The sequence below is a fragment of the Capricornis sumatraensis genome, chromosome 5 (genome assembly GCF_032405125.1).
Source record: "Capricornis sumatraensis isolate serow.1 chromosome 5, serow.2, whole genome shotgun sequence".
Taxonomy (NCBI): domain Eukaryota; kingdom Metazoa; phylum Chordata; class Mammalia; order Artiodactyla; family Bovidae; genus Capricornis; species Capricornis sumatraensis.
The window spans coordinates 19367389-19376524 of NC_091073.1; the positions used below are offsets into that span (position 1 = coordinate 19367389).

Below are 9136 nucleotides of genomic sequence, written 5' to 3' on the forward strand. Positions count from 1 at the left end.
TGCATTTCAACACAGGTTTTCCAGAGATTCTTCCTTTAGGGAAACATTTACAAAAGCTCCAGATCGTCGATGCTGCCCACAATAAATGTAAATTTTCCATATTTTTCTATTTACTAAATCATGTATCTTCAGTTTGAATATTCAAGATATCCAGTTCTGGAAAAACAAGTGGCCTATTTGTGTCAGCTCATTAATTCTGGATTTATTTATTTGCACATAAACTACAAAGGCCTCGCTATTTTCTGGCTACAACTATGGAGGGTGCAGAAGAGAAGAAAAACAAGGTTCCTGCTATGCCAGAAATGAAACTGTTAGTCACTCACTCATGTCTGATTCTTTGTGACCACATGGACTGTAGCCCGCCAGGCTCTTCTGTCCATGGCATTCTCCAGGCAAGAATACGGTAGTGGGGTGCCATTCCCTTCTCCAGGATATCTTCCTGACCCAGACATTAGACACAGGTCTCCTGCCTTGCAGGCAGATTCTTTACTGTCTGAGCCACCAGGGCCAGAAACCCTTAAGAAAAAGCAAAATAATTTTGCAGAGATTAAGATCAAGTACCTGAGAAAGAAGTTTGCCCAAAAGATGCTTCAACAGGCAAGGAGGAATCTTATCTATGAAACAGCTAAGCACTATCACAAGGAATACAGGCAGATATACAGAAATGAAATCCAAATGGCTAGGATGGCAGGAAAAGCTGGTAACTTCTATGTACCTGTGGAACCCAAATGGGCATTTGTCATCAGGGTCAGAGTTATTAGTGTTGTGAGCCCAGAGGATCAAAAGGTGTTGCGGCTTATTAGCATCTGTCAGATCTTCAACAGCACCTTTGTGAAACTCAACAAGGTTTCACATAACATGCTGAGAATTGTGGAACCATACATTGCATGGGGATATCCAAGTGTTGTTATGACCAAATCAATATGAAGTGAATTGCCCTGATAGATAACATGCTGGTTGCTTGATCTCTAGGCAAATATGGCACAAGGATCTGATTCATGAGATCCTTACTCTTGAAAAATGTCTCAAAGAAACAAACAACTTCCTGTGGCCCTTCAAATTGTCTTTTCTAGGAGATGGAATGAAGAAAAAGATCACGTGTTTTCTTGAAGGTGGAGATGCTGGCAACAGGGACAAGCTGATCAACAGGCTTATTAGAGGAATGAACTAAGTTATTTACCATGATTATTTTTGTATCTGGTCAGTTAATAAACAGTGAATGCTTTCAAATTGAACTGTAAAAAAATACAAAGGCCTCCTCATTCTGTGGTCAGTGCAGTGAACAGAAGGAATTAGGCTGGGTTTCTTGGTATAGAAGCCACACACTAGTCTGCTGTGTAAAATCAGGGCAAGTTACAGCACCTCTGCATTCCAATTTCTTCATTTGCTAAGTCAATACAATCATGCTAGATTATACTTGGAGAACTGATCTTTGATCCAATTAAGAAAAGATCCCTCCAAAGCAAACTGTGGCAATATTTGTTTATGTCCTGGCAATGTTTCAAAAGATGTTCTTTTGAAGAGAGAAGCAACAAGTATGAGGTACTTAGATGTAAAATTTAATACTTGCCTTACATTTTCAAAACAGTTTTCAGGTATACAACATCATTTATAGTTATAAGATTTAAAAGGAACAGAGACTTTTACTCACATTTTATAAATAATGACACTGAAACTCAGAAAATTTAAAAGATGAGCCCTAGTGTAGTATCCAGGTACTTAAGAGACCTAGACCCTGGGCCAGATGATCCAGTTGCTAATTATTGTCCAATTGCTAGTTGGGTTTCCTTATTAAGTCCTGCTGTCTTAAGCCAGATTACTTAAACCAAACTTCAGTTATCCCAATTCTGAAAGACGAGAACCATATTTTCTCTGTCGGGCATAAGAATGGTGTAAAAATGAAGCTTCAGTGTATGAGGCCCTGAAATGCCCCTGGGATATACAGTGGTAAATAAATTTAACTAGTGATATTGTGGAAAGGATTTGATGAGGTGATGGCAATATACAGTGACCAAGTGAACAGTGGGGCCAGCTAAACAAATATCTAGAGTTAATTGGAATCAATGTGTTTATTTCTGACAATTGTACCCTTTGATTTTGGGATACTTCCATTTCATTTAACTTTCTTACTGATAATGTGTCAGAGGTACAAAGGTTTTTACTGTCACATTAGCCTTTTTCTCATGGGATTTTGGAACTTAGAAATTAAATAAACATTTCAGCTAAATAGACAGTGAAGAATTAAGTCAATTTTATAGTCTTTACGGTAAGATTTGCTGATATTTTAATGAGGCCTTGTTTATGCCTGGTACTGGGCAAACCTTTAATGCGTGTATTACTTAGTTAATCAATCAACCCCATTCTAAAGTGAGAAAACAGAAGTACAGAGATGTATTGGGTTGGCCAAAAAGTTTCTTTGGGATTTTCCATAAGATATTACAGAAGAACGTAAACAAACTTTTTGGCCAACCCAATAACATTCCGGCTTAAAGCTGAGGTTCAAAAGTGAGTCTGCTGGAGTTACAGATCTTTTTACCTACTTGTTTATACCAAGACCTTCCTAGTCAGGAATTGTGCTGGGTACTGAGAATACAGTGGGGGGAGGCGGGCGGGGGGGAAACAGACGATGAGTCCATCCTCTGGGTACAACTTGCTTTTGTACTTGATTGTTCATTTATCCAGTATGCATTAAGTACTGGGTTCAGACTCCTTTCCAGGTGCTGGACAGACAACTAGACTTCACAGAGATGATCCTTTAGGAAACTTAGTGTTCCTGGGAAGAGGAGGCATGTGGACAAGCAGCAACACAGTGTCACGTGTACTCCTCTTGAAGAAAGAAATCCTATGGGAGCATAAAGAAAGGAAGGGGTAATTCTGACTGGGGAATACTTGTGACATGTCTTAAGTGGCTGATGTATGAAGGTGGGACACTCCATTTCAAAAGGCCCGTCTTTCAGACATTTAACTATTTCCCCTAAGATTCACCTTTCTGTCTCTTTTTTTGTCTTTCCCATCTTTGCTCTCCTCATCTAGACAGAGACCATACAAACAAAACCTGCATCACTAGCTGAGTTAGGATCCATCTGGGTAGCAAGTAGGTGACCAACAGAAGCAGATCTGGTCACCAAGCTGAGCCAGAAGTGTTTACTCATGACCTTCTCTTCACTGAGACAATACCTCTAGTCTAGTCAAACTGGGGGATTTAGGATGGAGAAAAACAGAATACTGATCCTAGGTAGTTAAGATGCCTATCTAAGGAATCATTTTAGTGAGCCCAGACTCTTGTCTCTTCCCATACATAGAAAAGCAAAATTTTTTTTTTGAGCAAAATCTCCTATATATTCTGGTTCCTCTTTAACATCTTTGGAATTGTTCTTCGGAGACATCTTCCCTGGATTTAGTTCTCACTAATGACCCCAAATAAAACATAATTTTCAGTTTTTAGGTTGTACATTTTTTTTTCAATGAACAAGTTTCTTTTGATGCATCTAAAGCCCTCCTTAACAGTTATTTCTTTTCCTTTGCCATCTCCCCAGTACCATGCTCAACGTGTGGGTCTTCTTTAGACTTAAAAATGAATGTAAGAGACTGTTCTCCTGCCCCAAGGTGAAAGCTGCGAGGCCTTGCCACAAGGCCACAGAAGCGGAGCCCAGACCCCAGACCCCAGGTCCCCTCAGAAGCTGACTGAGCCCCTTTGTAACTGCTGCAAAGGCCCCCTGATCATCACAAGCAGGCTTCCTGAACCCCAAATTAGTCAAAGACGCCCACCCCGGTAATCACCTTATAACACCCTAAGCAATCACCTTTATGCCAGTCTTCCAGCAGGAGTTTTCTTTGTCTTGAGGCAATAAAAATTGGCTACTAACCCATAAAAACTGTCGACTCTCTCTGGTTTGTCAGGAGGTCAGCCCATTGCACTCACAGTGCCCACATTATTTCTGCTCTTTGTTCTTAATAAACTCACTCCTTTCTGAAATGCTCTGTGTCTGGAAATTCTTTTCCAACCTGCATTCAGACTGACTCAACAGAAATCATATTTACAAACCAGTGGAAGCTTTAGCAGTACCCAGTCAACTCACTCCCACATAATAAAAGTACATTTTAAACAAATAAAAGGAAGTTTCTTCTCTCAGATGTATAATCCTCAAGTTTGGCCTTTAATGGAGTAAGATTATAATGCATTTGCTCCAGTGAAAAGAAAACTGTTTTCATTTTTGACAGCAGGGGGAAAAAATGATGTTGTATGTAATCAAATGTGTAATTTTTTTCTCCCAATGGGTACCTTCTTTCAAATGTATTTATTTGCAAATTCTTGCACATTTTTAATGTCTGATAGGATTGATAAATGAAAGCCTAGGTTTATTTTGTGGAGAAGGCAATGGCACCCCACTCCAGTACTCTTGCCTGGAAAATCCCATGAACGGAGGAGCCTGGTAGGCTTCAGTCCATGGGGTTGCCAATAATCGGACATGACTGAGCGATTTCACTCTCACGCATTGGAGAAGGAAATGGCAGCCCACTCCAGTGTTCTTGCCTGGAGAATCCCAGGGACGGGGGAGCCTGATGGGCTGCCGTCTATGGGGTTGCACAGAGTCGAACACGACTGAAGCGACTTAGCAGTAGCAGTAGCAGGTTTATTTTGCAAATAATTTTATGGTCTACATTACGTTTTAGGAAAAAAATAAAAATTGTCTCTGTGGTATAAACACTATTTGTTTTTCAGAAGCTAGATAAAATTTCTTGTTTAGGCTTTTCTTATGATCTGTTCTTAAGGTTTACATATATTCAGAACAAGGATATTATGCAGAAAGGTTAAAAATTATTCATCTAGTTACCTAAGAAATTTATCTACACTGAAACTGGTGAGGATAAAGGCACATAAAGGCACAAATTAAAATGAAATAAACTTAACACTGTACTAAGCCACCCTGCAGTTTTGGGCTTGGTTGCTCTTCTGAGGACAGTGTGAGTCTGGCTAAGCTGAGAGAGTCTGCAACAAGAATGTGAAGCCCAACTTTGGCAGACTAACTCCTCCATCTGGGCTACAAGGCTTTCCCATGTGTAGAACACACCGATGACAACACTCACATAATTTACAATAACCTTACAGAGACAACTAACAGTATACTCAGGGCACATCTTATTGAGCATTGCTGTAATGGAAAATTCACTATTTATCCAGAATCAAAAGCTTGGTTCTAGAACCAAAATTCTCATGCCCATTGAACAGAGGCATAAGTGAGCTACGTCATGCTTTACCCAAAGGCAGATTTCTGTGCTGTCAAAGTGATGCTGTGGACTTCATCTCCCACTGGCATGGGAATCATTTGGCCATTTTCCTTCCCTAGATTGAGAACTTTTTAATTCCCTCAATGCAAATGTGAATTTCCCTCTGTTTCACCCATGTTAAACACATAATAGTATATTTTTGTGTCTTTTTAAACATTTCTAACAATAAAATAGGTGTAGAAACACCTAGAAAATGGGATCCATCAGAGGAAGGAGAAAGAACCCATGTTGGAAACAGCACAAGAGGGAAAGAGCTCCCCTTAGTTGTTTGTATGGATCTGTCCCAGGTGCTTATTGGGACCTTACAAATCTCGAACTTCTGAATGCCTGGATTAAGTTCTTGGCAAAAGAATATGTTTTGGGCACCCTGACAAAGACAATGGGCACATGGAGAGATGAGAAAAATGTGTCTGTGTTTGCTAAGCTGAACTTGGAAGTTTCATTGCCTTTGGAGTAAGTGAATCCTCTTGATCACCTTGCCCAGTTCCAGTCTTCCCCGAGAAAGGTAAAGGTTTCAACATTTGGCCACTGGGAGTGTCATTATCACTGGTAAGGCTATCTTTTCACTATACAAATGATAAGATTATTGCTGCCTGAAAACTGTGGTAAGTTGTTTCAAGATCTTTGAAGCAAAGCTACTGAGTGAGTCATGGCATTATTCTTGACCAGTGTGTAATGGTGCAGGCCATGGTCTTTCAGGTAGAAGAAGCCATGGGCTGGGGCCACTTCCCTTTCCTCCCCCTCCTGTCCTTTAACTGAGAGGGATGGGAGGAGGGGGTGCTCAGGGGTCCAATAAGATGTTCATGTTCTCCCACTACAAAATGACTGTCTGGGTTCCAAGCAACTTTGCTCTCCCCACAAAAATTTGCCCTGGTAGCAAACTCATAACACCTTTTCAGGCAGACAGGCAGCCTTTAAAAGTTTTCTGGCAAGGCTGAGAGCCAGGAGATTATTTAGATTTACTCTCAGATTATTTAGATTTACTATTTGTCTACAATTATATTCAGAGTAGATATGACTACAGGACTCCTATATAACTGTTAGAAACTGCCACTGCTCTGGCCAACTTTGGATACCTTATTATAAGTATAAAACATTCATTTCATCAAGTCATTTCTTACATGTCTTCAAGTTATCATTCTCCATTCTTATAAGAAATAAGAATAGATTTTAATTTTATCCTAACCAAAATGCTTTCTGCTCCCTGAATATAGTTCTTTACAGTTGAATAGGACCAGAAACTGGCAGTTTTTAAATTTCTTTTCCTCCACTTTGATGATTTACATGGTATCAGTTCAGTTCAGTTGCTCAGTCATGTCCAACTCTTTGCAACCCCATGAATCGCAGCATGCCAGGCCTCCTTGCCAATCACTAACTCTCGGAGTTCACTCAGATTCACGTCCATCGAGTCAGTGATGCCATCCAGCCATCTCATCCTCTGTCATCCCCTTCTCCTTCTGCCCCAGTACCTCCCAGCATCAGGGTCTTTTCCAATGAGTCAGCTATTGGCTAGAATAATTACCTCTGTGATAAAGGCACCACCATGACGAGAAATAAAACCTGCCTGATCTTTAGAGTCTTAGTTTAAAGAGACTTCTCTGGGGGTGATAAGCAAAATGGTCTTCTGGTATAATGATGTTTAATGGTGGAACTGACAGTGAACTGAGATTCAATACAGATTCAGGAAACCTGACTTATGCTAAAAATAAATTTTAATAGGAAAATCTTGAAACTCAAATTTTAAAGACTACAACTGAGATTCATGTTGAGGTTTGATAGAAAACAACAAAATTCTGTGTAGCAATTATCCTTCAATAAAAATTAAATTTAAAAAGTTACAGCTGAAATATAACCATTCCTTAATAGTTGGTTAATCTCAGAAATTTTATTTTGATCTCTGAACTTGTTATTCTCTCACTGTGCACACCCTTTCTTTGAAAATAAAAATTTCCACATTGCTTAAAACTCTAACCAGTCAATATTCACAATGTATTGATGTGATAAAAGGATAGAAAAATTGCTATGAATGTGATTCTCTTTGAAGACTGAAATTTCTTGAGGAAATGAATCAAACATTTCCTGAGTTGGAGTTAATATAAAGCAAAATATATAAACATGGTAAATTTACAGTTAGTTGTACTAAAGATAACACTTTCAGATTGATGGAAAAGAGAGAGCCTCTCTTTCGAGTTGAGAAAAGAGAAAGGAACACTGATATGTGACAATAAATGAGGAAACTGACAGTTTCAGATGTCTAATAAATACACGAAAAGATGCTCAACACTGCTCCTTGTTAGAGAAATGCAAATCAAAACTACAGTGAGATATTTCACACCACTCAGAATGGCCATCATGAAAAAGTCTACAGACAACAAATGCTGGAGATGGTGTGGAGAAAAGGGAAGTCTCTTGCACTGCTGGTGAGGAATGTAAATTGATGCAGCCACTATGAAGAACAGTATGGAGATTTCTTAAAAAACTAGGAATAAAACTACCATATGACCCAGTAATCCCACTACTGGGCATATACCCCCTGAGGAAACCATAATTGAAAAAGACATATGTACCCCAGTGTTCATCGCAGCACTGTGCATAATAGCTAGAACATAGAAGCAACCTAGATGAATTGATTAAAAAATTTGACAGATAAATGGATAAAGAAGTTGTGGTATATATACCCAATAGAACATTACTCAGCTATAAAAAGGGATGCATTTGAGTCAGTTCTAATGAGGTAGATGAACCCAGAGCCTATTGTACAGAGTGAAGTAAGTCAGAAAGAGAAAGACAAATATAACGTACTAATGCATATATATGGAATCTAGAAACATAGTACTGATGATCCTACTTGCAGAGCAGCAAAGGAGAGGCAGACATGAAGAACAGACTTTTGGACACAGTAGGGGAAGGAGAGGGTGGGGTGATCGGAGAGAAGAGCATTGAAACATACACAATACAATATGCAATACAGATAGCCAGTAGCAATTTGCTGTATGATGCAGGGAACCCAAAGCTGGCGCGCTGTGACAACATAGCTGAGTGGGATGGGGAGGGCGGTGGGAGGGAGGTTCAAGAGGGAGAAGACATATGTATACATGTGGCCAGTTCACGTTGATGTATGGCAGAAACCATCACAATATTGTGAAGCAACTATCCTCTAATTAAAAATTTTAAAAGAGAAAATAAAGAAAAAAAATTAACAATTTCACGAAGAGTCAGGGAAGTGGCTGGCACTGTGGGAATTGTCGAGATGTAGTCCCAAGGATGGTTCACAAGAGACAGCCCCTCCTGTAACTCCCCTGGGGGCTGTTCTAATTGAATTGGACAAGTAAGAGAGTGGAGATTTACTGCGGCCAGCAAGCTAATCCCTTATCAGAGCTAAGAGGAAGAGGAGCAGAGAGTCACCATTATGGCGATCTCCATATCAGGGAACTGTTGCACTCTAACTCTTTATCCTCCAGATCTAGGCTTCATGTTGGAAGTGAGGAGTATTCCTTTAGAAACACATCATCAGAAGGTCAATTTCTTAAAGGACCCAATTCCCATATGAGTTGTGCTGAACAGCCTGTGGCTGTAATCATCAATGAGGAGATTAGGAGAGCAGTCAAAACATGGTACCTCATAAACTGCACTTGATAAGCAGAGCCACAACCCAAATCAAGAATGTGTGTCTTGTGAATGAATTTCAATTTGTTTTCAATTGAGCTTCTGTTCATGCTTCTCCTTTCTCCCCCATGCCCCCTTTTTTTGGCCTGGCCAAAAAAAAAAAAAAAAAAGAGTGAGCTGGCAGGAGTGACAGGATGACAGGGAGGGGAACTGGAACAAAGAGGTGTCACCAGCAGATAGC

The 9136-nt window shown here is 39.8% G+C and overlaps 1 pseudogene; it reads left to right on the top strand.

The window, feature by feature from the left end:
- The first annotated feature begins 254 nt into the window (after positions 1-254).
- LOC138080215 (large ribosomal subunit protein uL30-like) lies at positions 255-1171 on the top strand (annotated as a pseudogene).
- Positions 1172-9136: the final 7965 nt, after the last annotated feature.